Source organism: Danio rerio, chromosome 4, assembly GCF_052040795.2.
Source record: "Danio rerio strain M-AB ecotype USA chromosome 4, GRCz13ab, whole genome shotgun sequence".
Taxonomy (NCBI): domain Eukaryota; kingdom Metazoa; phylum Chordata; class Actinopteri; order Cypriniformes; family Danionidae; genus Danio; species Danio rerio.
Genome location: NC_141024.2, coordinates 46,326,448 through 46,339,919, shown reverse-complemented (window position 1 = coordinate 46,339,919; position 13,472 = coordinate 46,326,448). Strand labels below are relative to the sequence as shown.

The 13,472-nt window shown below is 43.7% G+C and overlaps 1 protein-coding gene and 5 non-coding genes across 6 annotated transcripts in view; 5 read left to right on the top strand and 1 right to left on the bottom strand.

Annotated features, from left to right (window-relative positions):
• The window catches only part of LOC148681932 (uncharacterized), a 398,953-nt gene that overhangs the window by 373,187 nt on the left and 12,294 nt on the right, over window positions 1-13,472 (top strand). Inside the window, exon 2 of the mRNA XM_088650231.1 lies at window positions 5,612-5,737. The gene's annotated coding sequence lies outside the window, so the exon portion shown is untranslated. The remainder of the gene's footprint in view (window positions 1-5,611; window positions 5,738-13,472) is intronic.
• Window positions 7,877-7,948, top strand: trnae-uuc (transfer RNA glutamic acid (anticodon UUC)). Its single transcript has one exon. It is a non-coding gene; the product is annotated as a tRNA-Glu (tRNA).
• Window positions 8,209-8,280, bottom strand: trnae-cuc (transfer RNA glutamic acid (anticodon CUC)). The gene has a single exon. It is a non-coding gene; the product is annotated as a tRNA-Glu (tRNA).
• Window positions 8,578-8,650, top strand: trnar-acg (transfer RNA arginine (anticodon ACG)). The gene has a single exon. It is a non-coding gene; the product is annotated as a tRNA-Arg (tRNA).
• On the top strand, window positions 10,134-10,205 carry trnae-uuc (transfer RNA glutamic acid (anticodon UUC)). The gene has a single exon. It is a non-coding gene; the product is annotated as a tRNA-Glu (tRNA).
• Window positions 12,385-12,456, top strand: trnae-uuc (transfer RNA glutamic acid (anticodon UUC)). The gene has a single exon. It is a non-coding gene; the product is annotated as a tRNA-Glu (tRNA).

Below are 13,472 nucleotides of genomic sequence, written 5' to 3'. Positions count from 1 at the left end.
GGATAAGGGGTATGGTTTGTCTGGTGGTCCTGGAAGTGTTTATTGAAGATCCGTTGTCAGAAATGTCCTCCTATTCATAGCAGCCAATCAGGAAGTTGTTTGTTGCTGTTTCACATCCAACTGACTTGCCATTATAAGCTTACATAAGACACTAGTGTATGAATAAATGAGTCACTGGTCTAGTGTAATTGGACCCCAGTGCTCTGTGTATAATAATTTTTTTTTTATTATTTTTTTTATTGCTAACATCAAACTCTGAACTCTATAAGACTTCGAGGGCGATTTCACCACTTAGTAAAACTGTGAATGGAATGTTAGTAATTGGCTTTACTTTAATCCATGAATAACATTTGTTGATATCTTAACTTCATTCACAAGCTTGTCTGGTCCAAATTCATTCATAAGACTTGCAACAGAGTCAAGAGAGAGGGCAGGACCTTCTCCAGAGAGCTTATTGGGTGGTGACGCTTCTCCTTACAGCTATTGGCTTAAAGGAGAGCCAGTCAAGCGTGCCAAAGGTGAAAAAGCCTGGCGGCCATTTTTTTGATCAAGTTCACCATTGTTTATGACTTGAGCTGTTGCTTGCTGAACATTCCAGCAAACAAGCTGTTAAATGTTATGGATCAGTGGACGGGCAAGAGGCAAGTATCTTTAGTTAAAATCATTGTTTACGCTAGTCTTGTTATTCAAAAGATTTATAAATGTTTTAGTCTAAATGTTTGGTAAAGTTATTTTGCAAAGCTTCCCTTCATGTGCATAGCATGTGCACAGCTAGGTAAAAGGTAATGGTTCAGTTTCATTGCAATGGCTTTGGAGTTTTTGGCTGTCATTTGCTGGAGAATAGGGTTGAAGACACAGCAGATGCGTTGAAGTGGAAGGTTTGATGTTTGTTGAAATCATTGATGCAATTGTTGCACTGTAAGCCCGTACAGGTTGATTGAACTTAAAAAAATTATGGAAACCCGCTGCCCTAAAAAAGTTAATTTCGTCTTGTTGAAAATACAAAACTTTTTAAGTTTATTGTACTTATTATTTCAAATGCATTTAATTAAACATTCAGTTGACCTAAATAAAGGTTTTTAGTGCACACTATTGACATCTTAGGTACAATAAACCTAAAAAGTCTTGTTTTTTCAACAAAACAAAATTAGCTTTTTTAGGGCAGCGAGTTTCCATAATTTTTTTAAGTTCAATCAACCTGTATAGGCTTAAAACATAAAATGTTGACCTAAATGTTGACAGATATTAATTTAACCTGAACAATTCACTATAAATGATTTATTGAAAATGCACCTACATTACAAACAAGGACAAAGATGAAAGATTTACTTTACAATTTATTTGAAATCACTTAGAAATATCACTTTTAAAAACAAGTGACAAAACAAGAAAATGCCTTGTATAACAATTACTCATTTATTACTATAAATCGTATTAAAACAATTATTTAAAACCTTTTAAACTGTTTTTACAAACATATTTAAATATTAAACAACCACAGTATATCAAGGGTTTTTACAATACTGGAATTCAATACCAATCGGTACTGAAGTTAAAAAAAAAAAAAATGTCTATTTCCCGCTAACATTTGAGCACTGTTAAGCACATTCTTAAGCAGTACTGATTTGCCATTGTGTTTACGTGCTCCACAGAAATGACTGTGAATGGTTGTGGTCATCGGATCACTGAACTTACTGCTGTTTACTGAGTGTAAACACAGATACAGGGACCCATGAGCGTTTTAAAGCCATAATTCATCAGCGGATCGCTTGTCAGCTTATAGACAGCTGATTAACTTGACTTTAAACACTCCAGTATCCCTGTATCTGGGTTTACGCTCAATAAAAAGTGGTGAGTTAGGTGAACCGAACACCTTCACAGTCATTTCTGTTGAGCATGTGAACACAATGGCAAATCAGTGCTGTTTAACAACACGCTCAACAGCACTTGAATGTAAGCGGGAATGAACATTTTTAAAATTTTAGTACCAATTGGTATCGAATTCCAGTATTGTGACAATCCTACATTACACCGTATCATTATAGAACATTAACACTTGCCAAACACTAAGGCAAAGTTTTACACTTTTCCATCACAGTTACAGCAGAACAGCAAGCCTAAAGGAACATGACTTTTCTGTACCTGTTTACATGGCAAGTTGATTTTTGACAGCCAGAATCTTACCCTTCAGCTCCTTCTTACCCAAACCCAGCAGAACTTGTTGAATGAAAAGAAGTGTATTGCCCATGCACTTTGGGTAGTCTAGGTGCAGTGCATAAGTTAAACCAAAAAGAAGACACATGGCCTGGGGTATGTTGTCTATATTGTCCATTACAACATTCCCTTCCAAGATGATTCCCACTGAGGATGGGTGGAGGCGGAAGGACAGGGGTTGCAGAGCATCTTCATTTTCCCGGTTAAGGATTCCAACGGGCACATGTTGGTATGAGTCTCCATCATCAGAAGCCTGACAACAATATACAGATAACAAAAATAAATCTTAGAGGTGTACATTTGATTTTAATATATATTAATTGTATTGAATATTTTTTTAGTTGTATTTAAAGCATTTTTGTGAATTGTATCCCCAAACATATCCAGTATTCAATAATATATAAAACATAAAGATACCACAAAACATTAAATGGCTTTTTTTGTATACGAGTCATTGCATACGGCATTAAATTGTTTGATACAATTAAATTACTAAAGATTTGATGTTATTCTACTTAGCATATTAGAGTTTTAAAGGTGTTATAACATGAATTCGAATTCCTCGTTTATCATTATTCCATTTATAAATGAACTACAATAAGACATTGTTTGGGTGATTTATTTATTGTTATTGCTAACATAGATATGGAAGTTTATTCCTAACAAAATTAAAATGAAAATTCAAATGCTTAAAAGATCAAATGATAAATCAAATGCTCAAACTATAAATCAAATGCTCAAACCGACATTGCAAATGATAAATCAAATCCTCAAACTGACTCTGCAAATGATAAATCAAATGCTCAAACGGACTTTGCAAATGGTGAATCAAATCCTCAAACTGACATCGCAAATGATAAATCAAATACTCAAACTGACATCGTAAATGATAAATCAAATCCTCAAACTGACATCGCAAATGGTGAATCAAATGCTCAAACTATAAATCAAATCCTTAAACCGACATTGCAAATGGTGAATCAAATGCTCAAACAACTCTGCAAATGGTGAATCAAATGCTCAAACTATAAATCAAATCCTTAAACCGACATTGCAAATGGTGAATCAAATGCTCAAACAACTCTGCAAATGGTGAATCAAATCCTTAAACGACTCCGAAAATGGTGAATCAAATGCTCAAACTGACATCTCAAATGGTGAATCAAATGCTCAAACAGACATCGCAAATGATAAATCAAATGCAAATGAGGTGTCAATCAACCAGCATAGGCGCAGCTTTAAGGCGGAAGAGTTTGTTGTTGACAACTACCGGTAGCGCTACGACTTTTTCAAGGCGTTCAGATTTGCGTGCACTAATCCACGTCGTGTCCGTATAAACTCGTGAAAGAGAAAGCGAGAAATCTCCTACTGCTTCTGTCCACATTCTGAAGTGTTCATCAGAGGGGTACATCTATCACAGGAGGCCACGAAAAACTATATCTGCCTAATTACCCTAACCTGCCTAGTTAATCTAATTTACCTAGTTAAACCTTCAAATGTCACTTTAAGTGGTATAGAAGTGTCTTGAAGAATATCTAGTCAAATATTATTTACTGTCGACTTCCGGTTATGGTAGCGTTAGGTTAGGATGTGGTGTGGAGAGCTCCCGAATAATTTCACTTAAATAACACACCGTAAAGACCTTTAGCGTAACAAAAGTACTTTATTTAACATAATAAGTTGATGCACTTCGAACATTACAACAAAAATGCCGAATCCAAAGAAAACGGACAACTAAAAGGATGATACACACGACACGAGGCAGCCACTATCCGAACCCCCGCCCTGGTTCCACGCAGAAATGGAGAAAGGATTTCTCAGAATCCAGGAGTTAATTGACGGACGCCTGAGTAAATTTGCAGAATCTGTGGAGAAAATGAGTAACGAACTACAATCGATGAATCTGAGAATGGTGGAGGTAGAAACTAAACAGAAGGAGACGGAAGAAGCGGTAACGAGCCTTCACAAAGATGTCGCGGATGTTAAATCGGCTGCTGACGACGAAATCAAACTGCTGAAAGATAAAATTGATGAACTCGAAAATCAATCTTGTCGCCAGAATTTACGTCTTGTCGGTTTCCCAGAGGGAGTGGAAGGTAGGAATGCTGTGGATTTTTTGAAGGAATGGTTACCTAAGATTCTGGATCAGGAGGACGAGTTCTACGAAATTGAAAGAGCTCACCGCACTTTGCAACGACGACCGGCTGAAAATGGCAAACCGCAGGCCATTCTGGTTCGATTCCTTCAGTACGGAGACACACTTAAGATCCTCAATGCGGCCAGAGAAAAGGGTGTACTGGCAATTTCCTTTAAGGAGGCGCTCTCGGTGGTCAAGAAACAAAGTCTTACCCGGGATGTCTTTTCAAAGTTTTATTCTTTGCAAAGAAGGTCAAAGTCATACAGCAACGACAGTTTCTGCAGAGTGAGACAATGAATGTGCTCATTCTTTTATCTGGGTTGTGCTGCTTACGAGGTCAATTCTAGTTCAACCTAAACCACACATACTACGTCAAGTGTGAAAACCATCCTGCTGCTTTCCAGTCATATATCACACAGCCCATGCCCCTTACCCCTAACAGATGTTCATCGTAAAGCCTAATTGAGAAGATAAGGACCAGGTGGTCACATACCGGAATGTAAGGCTGTATAAACGAAAGTACACTGTGAACACAAGTGACTTTTTAGGTTCATTGAGGACCACTCGTGCTGCTGCGTTCTGGAGCAGCTTAAGAGGCTTAATAGAGTTAGCTGGAAGCCCGGCTAGTAGAGAGTTGCAGTAATCCAGTTTGGAGAGAACAAGAGCTTGAACAAGGAGTTGAGCTGCATGTTCAGATAAGAAGGGTCGGATCTTTCTGATGTTATAGAGTGTGAATCTGCACGATCGAGCAGTTCTAGAAATGTGGTCAGAGAAGTTTAGTTGGTCATCAATCATTACTCCAAGGCTTTTCACCATTTTGGATGCAGTAAGGGTTGCCCCATCCATCTGGATTGAAAAGTTATGGTGTAGAGTCGGGTTGACAGAAACTACAAGCATTTCTGTTTTTGCGAGGTTAAGCTAAAGATGATGATCTTTCATCCAGTGTGAAATGTCCAACAGGCAGGCTGAGATGCGAGCTGGAACCGAGGGATCATCAGGATGAAAAGAGAGGTATAGCTGGGTATCATCAGCATAGCAGTGGTAGGAGAATCCATGTCTCTGGATGACTGGTCCTAGAGATGATGTGTAGATGGAGAAGAGAAGTGGCCCAAGAACAGAGCCTTGAGGTACCCCAGTGTTTAGATGCTGTAGGTTGGACACCTCTCCCCTCCAAGACACCCTGAATGACCTGTCAGAGAGGTAAGATCTGAACCATTATATAACAGTGCCCGCAACGCCCACTGACTCGAGCGTAGATAGCAGGATCTGGTGGTTGACAGTGTCAAAAGCAGCTGACAAGTCCAGCAAAATGAGGACTGATGATTTTGAGTGTGCTTTAGCCAGTCTGAGATCCTCCACGACTGAGAGCAGGGCAGTCTCAGTTGAGTGGCCTTTCTTAAAGCCGGATTGCCTGTTGTCCATGAGATTGATTTGAGTTAGAAAGTCCAGGACTTGATTGAACACTACTTTCTCCAGAATCTTGGCCATGAATGGAAGCAGGGATACTGGTCTGTAATTTTCAAGTAGTGTATGGTCCAGGTTGGGTTTCTTTAGCAGTGGGGTTCCCCTTGCCTGCTTAAATGAAGTGGGGAATAAACCAGAGTCAAGAGATGTGTTAATTATGTGAGTCATGTGTTGGTTTGACTGCAGGAGAGATGGCTTGCAAGAGATGAGAGGGAATGGGATCGAGTGGACAGGTGGTTGCATGGCTAGATAGCACGAGTTTGGAAACCTCAGACTCAGAGAGCTGAGAAAAAGAGGTGAGTGTGTGTGGTGTTGGTGGTATATCTTGCGTATTTGTTGTAGGTGCAGCAAATTGAGCACTGATTTTTGCAGTTTTGGTGCAAAAGAATGTAGCAAAGTCATCAGTGGTAAGTGTAGAGGATGTAGGTGGAGGATAGAGGAGGGAGGAAAATGTTTTAAAAAGTAGGCGAGGATTAGTGGCATTGTTGATATTCAGACAGTAATATGTCTGCTTTGCAGAAGTAACTTCAGCCGAGAAAGAAGACAGAAGAGTTTGGTATGTTAAGAGCTGTGCAGGATTTTAATATAAATATGTTTGTAATTTTTAAATGGATTAACTTATGAAACACATGAAATTATATCCATAACAATTAAGCAAGAACAGCATTTCTTGCCATAACTGATGCATTTTAGAAACACAGCTATAACAGTCAGCGAAACATTTAGATAGAAGAGTGAAGCCTCAAGAGCTCAACTAAGCAGCCTCTGATCTCAATGATGGTGAGGTCAAATTAAATATTTTTAATAAAAAAGTAAACCTCTTTTCATTGTAAAATATTCTTACAGAAAAGTCAAACTGTAATCAGTGAAGCTGCTAATGCTGTTATTTAATTAAGTTGTTTATTCCTCTCTTTTAATTCAGTTGGTTTGGTGTGAGGCTGTGTCTGTGGTTTTATTTCTTCCTTCAATTTCTTATTCATTCAGTGATTGTGCTTGTTAATAGTAGGTGTTCAACAGTAGGTGTCTGAATTCACTTATTTGCGGTCATTCACTCTGTCTAGTGGACTAAACTAATTGACTAATTTAAGGGCCAGGTAATTGAGGGTGTAGGGAGATCAGACACTGATTAGTTTCTCAAATACAAGGGTTTTCTACAAAGGAAGATACATGTTACTCTGAATGACAAGGAGGCAAATCAGCTTCTAACACCGATCTAACTCTAGAATTTTAACACTTTACTCTGAATTACCTCAACGCTTGAAATTTAACACCAATGAATTTGCTGTGTACCCCAACTCTTAACCCAACCTCACAGTAACATTGATTCAATGTCTCGTACATGGCACAGAATACAACCTATCGCAGTTTATTAAAATCACACCTACCCCAGCCCTGGGCCCAACCTCACAGTAACCTGCTGTGTTTTATTCAATTTTACTCCTACCCCAACCCTAAACACAACCTCAGAGTAATCAGTTTATATATATATTTTTTTTTTTATGAATGTCTACTACAGCTACATCAATCGCAAACCCAGCCTACGTGCGGCATAAGTGCCTACCACTTAGAGGTCATCCAGCCAACTTGCAGTGTAATCTCCTCCACTTGTAGGTTTCTGAGCTGCAGCAACACCTAGGGGCTCTGACACACAGACACAAAAGAAACCATTGCTTTTAACCTCCTCTTGGAGTAGAGAGAGTCTCCGACCCTGGATCTCAAGTCTTCTATGGAGGGACTGTCAGGAATCCTGTAAGAGCATCCCATCCACACAACCTCTTGCCATAAAAACAAAGCAGAATGTGTGGTGAAGGAACTCCGGGTTGACAGAGCCTTGTCCTTGCTTCAAGCAATGTGCTAACAAGGTGCTGAACAGAGTGACGGTGGAACAAAGGTTAGCACTTATGACTAAGGATCAGATGATTCTCGGTTACGGAAACCAAGAAACTGTGTATGAGAGAGTGCGTAAGTGTATGAGTGGCACTTGTGCAAGCGGAGCAGGGACATGCCTGCGATCAGAATGAACTGGAGTTTGTGCCAAGACTGGCATTCCAAAGTGGCAGTTCCCATATGGTCTAGCGGTTAGGATTCCTGGTTTTCACCCAGGCGGCCCGGGTTCGACTCCCGGTATGGGAAGGCTTGAGTGCTTTTGCTTCTGTCCTTTTTGGCCAGCGGTCGGACTGCAGCTACTTTATAGCATGTGGTTGTGGAACTGCGCCATAAGCCTTCGATAGCTCAGTTGGTAGAGCGGAGGACTGTAGGTAGGATGATGGCAATCCTTAGGTCTCTGGTTCGACTCCGGCTCGAAGGACATCTTTTGCGCTCAGAGCCGCTTTCTTGCCTTCGCCAAGTGAGTTCACCACTGCTCAAAGTTCAGCATGGAGGTGAAAAGGAAGTTCCCTGACCGGGAATCGAACCCGGGCCGCGGCGGTGAGAACGCCGAATCCTAACCACTAGACCACCAGGGAAGCTCTGGCTGAAGGTTGCCCTCAAGTCTAGCTGTGGGCCTCCACCCAGGTGTGCTGCAGCTGCTCTGACAAAAATAACTCTAACGTTTGCAACCTCCTCCTGGGGAAGAGAAAGTCTCAGAGCCTGGATCACAGTTCTTCTTGGGAGGGACTGTCACATGCTCGGTGTAAGAGCATCCTATCGACACCACAACTTGCCATGACAACAAAGCACAGCATGCGTTGAAGGAACTCCATGTTCACCGAGCCGTGTCCTCTTTCCAATCAGCATGCTACTGAGCACTGCTGACGCAGACTGGGCCAGTGGCGCAATAGATAACGCGTCTGACTACGGATCAGAAGATTCTAGGTTCAACTCCTGGCTGGCTCATTCAGGATTTTTTTGCGTTGCTCTCAGTGCAGTGCGGTCGCGGTTTGTCCCTGCCGGAGTTGTTCGGTTCTACTCTGGAGTGAATCGAATTTCTGGGGCCGCCAGCACAGAGCCTGTGGGGTGCTCTCCTGGGTTCAAAGGCTGCCCCAACTGCTCTCATGTCTTGGTCCCGTACATCCCTCAGGACTTCCAGAAGAAACCAGTACAGCCACTCTCCTGGGAAGACGGCAGTGACAGCTTGTAGACCAAAATGTTTGCTGTGAGGCTAAGGCGTTCTACTGCAGCACAGATACGCATTCGAAAAGCAGACAATATTCAAAAACAAAGTGCCAGCCTAAAACAAGATTGCAGTCAAAATGACCACCTCAGACAAGTGAGAGCAATGTTTCAGTCTCTGTTATATGTCGACAAATATGCCACACAGTGCAGACGCTCATACTACTGAAAAGGAAGTTACCTGACTGAGAAAGGTATAAATAGAAATCGGAGCCTGCTCCAAATGGCCTGGTCAGCTCCAAGCGGGTGAGACTTGAGCTCCAAGTGGGCTGTAAAAACCTCCTGGAGTTTTCATTCATTTAATGTCTGGTACAAGACACTGCGTCCAACCAGTTATGTTTGAATGTCAAACCTACCCCAATCCTTAACCCAACCTCACAGTTTCCTGCTGTGTTTTATCAACCTCCCAACCTACCCCAACTCTTAACCCAACCTCACTGTAACAAACCTCCATGTGGGTTTCATTGATTCAATGTCTCGTACATGGCACAGAATACAACCTATCGCAGTTTATTAAAATCACACCAACCCCAGCCCTAGGCCCAACCTCACGGTAACCTGCTGTGTTTTATTCAATTTTACTCCTACCCCAACCCTAAACACAACCTCAGAGTAAGCAGTTTATATATATTTTTTTTTATTTTTATGAATGTCTACTACAGCTACATCAATCGCAAACCCAGCCTACGTGCGGCATAAGTGCCTACCACTTAGAGGTCATCCAGGCAACTTGCAGTGTAATCTCCTTCACTTGTAGGTCTCTGAGCTGCAGCAACACCTAAGCGCTCTGACACACAGACACAAAAGAAACCATTGCTTTTAACCTCCTCTTGGAGAGGAGAGAGTCTCCGACCCTGGATCTCAGGTCTTCTATGGAGGGACTGTCAGGAATCCTGTAAGAGCATCCCATCCACACAACCTCTTGCCATAAAAACAAAGCAGAATGTGTGGTGAAGGAACTCCGGGTTGACAGAGCTTTGTCCTTGCTCCAAGCAATGTGCTAACAAGGTGCTGAACAGAGTGATGGTGGCACAAAGGTTAGCGCTTATGACTACGGATCAGAAGGTTCTCGGTTACGGAAACCAAGAAACTGTGTATGAGAGAGTGCGTAAGTGTATGAGTGGCACTTGTGCAAGCGGAGCAGGGACATGCCTGCGATCAGAATGAACTGGAGTTTGTGCCAAGACTGGCTTTCCAAAGTGGCAGTTCCCATATGGTCTAGCGGTTAGGATTCCTGGTTTTCACCCAGGCGGCCCGGGTTCGACTCCCGGTATGGGAAGGCTTGAGTGCTTTTGCTTCTGTCCTTTTTGGCCAGCGGTCGGACTGCAGCTACTTTATAGCATGTGGTTGTGGAACTGCGCCATAAGCCTTCGATAGCTCAGTTGGTAGATCGGAGGACTGTAGTTAGGATGATGGCAATCCTTAGGTCTCTGGTTCTACTCCGGCTCGAAGGACATCTTTTGCGCTCAGAGCCGCTTTCTTGCCTTCGCCAAGTGAGTTCACCACTGCTCAAAGTTCAGCATGGAGGTGAAAAGGAAGTTCTCTGACCGGGAATCGAACCCGGGCCGCGGCGGTGAGAACGCCGAATCCTATCCACTAGACCACCAGGGAAGCTCTGGCTGAAGGTTGCCCTCAAGTCTAGCTGTGGGCCTCCACCCAGGTGTGCTGCAGCTGCTCTGACAAAAATAACTCTAACGTTTGCAACCTCCTCCTGGGGAAGAGAAAGTCTCAGAGCCTGGATCACAGTTCTTCTTGGGAGGGACTGTCACATGCTCGGTGTAAGAGCATCCTATCGACACCACAACTTGCCATGACAACAAAGCACAGCATGCGTTGAAGGAACTCCATGTTCACCGAGCCGTGTCCTCTTTCCAATCAGCATGCTACTGAGCACTGCTGACGCAGACTGGGCAAGTGGCGCAATGGATAACGCGTCTGACTACGGATCAGAAGATTCTAGGTTAGACTCCTGGCTGGCTCATTCAGGATTTTTTTGCGTTGCTCTCAGTGCAGTGCGGTTTGTCCCTGCCGGGGTTGTTCGGTTCTACTCTGGAGTGAATCGAGTTTCTGGGGCCGCCAGCACAGAGCCTGTGGGGTGCTCTCCTGGGTTCAAAGGCTGCCCCAACTGCTCTCATGTCTTGGTCCCGTACATCCCTCAGGACTTCCAGAAGAAACCAGTACAGCCACTCTCCTGGGAAGACGGCAGTGACAGCTTGTAGACCAAAATGTTTGCTGTGAGGCTAAGGCGTTCTACTGCAGCACAGATACGCATTCGAAAAGCAGACAATATTCAAAAACAAAGTGCCAGCCTAAAACAAGATTGCAGTCAAAATGACCACCTCAGACAAGTGAGAGCAATGTTTCAGTCTCTGTTATATGTCGACAAATATGCCACACAGTGCAGACGCTCATACTACTGAAAAGGAAGTTACCTGACTGAGAAAGGTATAAATAGAAATCGGAGCCTGCTCCAAATGGCCTGGTCAGCTCCAAGCGGGTGAGACTTGAGCTCCAAGTGGGCTGTAAAAACCTCCTGGAGTTTTCATTCATTTAATGTCTGGTACAAGACACTGCGTCCAACCAGTTATGTTTGAATGTCAAACCTACCCCAATCCTTAACCCAACCTCACAGTTTCCTGCTGTGTTTTATCAACCTCCCAACCTACCCCAACTCTTAACCCAACCTCACTGTAACAAACCTCCATGTGGGTTTCATTGATTCAATGTCTCGTACATGGCACAGAATACAACCTATCGCAGTTTATTAAAATCACACCAACCCCAGCCCTAGGCCCAACCTCACGGTAACCTGCTGTGTTTTATTCAATTTTACTCCTACCCCAACCCTAAACACAACCTCAGAGTAAGCAGTTTATATATATTTTTTTTTATTTTTATGAATGTCTACTACAGCTACATCAATCGCAAACCCAGCCTACGTGCGGCATAAGTGCCTACCACTTAGAGGTCATCCAGGCAACTTGCAGTGTAATCTCCTTCACTTGTAGGTCTCTGAGCTGCAGCAACACCTAAGCGCTCTGACACACAGACACAAAAGAAACCATTGCTTTTAACCTCCTCTTGGAGAGGAGAGAGTCTCCGACCCTGGATCTCAGGTCTTCTATGGAGGGACTGTCAGGAATCCTGTAAGAGCATCCCATCCACACAACCTCTTGCCATAAAAACAAAGCAGAATGTGTGGTGAAGGAACTCCGGGTTGACAGAGCTTTGTCCTTGCTCCAAGCAATGTGCTAACAAGGTGCTGAACAGAGTGATGGTGGCACAAAGGTTAGCGCTTATGACTACGGATCAGAAGGTTCTCGGTTACGGAAACCAAGAAACTGTGTATGAGAGAGTGCGTAAGTGTATGAGTGGCACTTGTGCAAGCGGAGCAGGGACATGCCTGCGATCAGAATGAACTGGAGTTTGTGCCAAGACTGGCTTTCCAAAGTGGCAGTTCCCATATGGTCTAGCGGTTAGGATTCCTGGTTTTCACCCAGGCGGCCCGGGTTCGACTCCCGGTATGGGAAGGCTTGAGTGCTTTTGCTTCTGTCCTTTTTGGCCAGCGGTCGGACTGCAGCTACTTTATAGCATGTGGTTGTGGAACTGCGCCATAAGCCTTCGATAGCTCAGTTGGTAGATCGGAGGACTGTAGTTAGGATGATGGCAATCCTTAGGTCTCTGGTTCGACTCCGGCTCGAAGGACATCTTTTGCGCTCAGAGCCGCTTTCTTGCCTTCGCCAAGTGAGTTCACCACTGCTCAAAGTTCAGCATGGAGGTGAAAAGGAAGTTCTCTGACCGGGAATCGAACCCGGGCCGCGGCGGTGAGAACGCCGAATCCTATCCACTAGACCACCAGGGAAGCTCTGGCTGAAGGTTGCCCTCAAGTCTAGCTGTGGGCCTCCACCCAGGTGTGCTGCAGCTGCTCTGACAAAAATAACTCTAACGTTTGCAACCTCCTCCTGGGGAAGAGAAAGTCTCAGAGCCTGGATCACAGTTCTTCTTGGGAGGGACTGTCACATGCTCGGTGTAAGAGCATCCTATCGACACCACAACTTGCCATGACAACAAAGCACAGCATGCGTTGAAGGAACTCCATGTTCACCGAGCCGTGTCCTCTTTCCAATCAGCATGCTACTGAGCACTGCTGACGCAGACTGGGCAAGTGGCGCAATGGATTACGCGTCTGACTACGGATCAGAAGATTCTAGGTTAGACTCCTGGCTGGCTCATTCAGGATTTTTTTGCGTTGCTCTCAGTGCAGTGCGGTTTGTCCCTGCCGGGGTTGTTCGGTTCTACTCTGGAGTGAATCGAGTTTCTGGGGCCGCCAGCACAGAGCCTGTGGGGTGCTCTCCTGGGTTCAAAGGCTGCCCCAACTGCTCTCATGTCTTGGTCCCGTACATCCCTCAGGACTTCCAGAAGAAACCAGTACAGCCACTCTCCTGGGAAGACGGCAGTGACAGCTTGTAGACCAAAATGTTTGCTGTGAGGCTAAGGCGTTCTACTGCAGCACAGATACGCATTCGAAAAGCAGACAATATTCAAA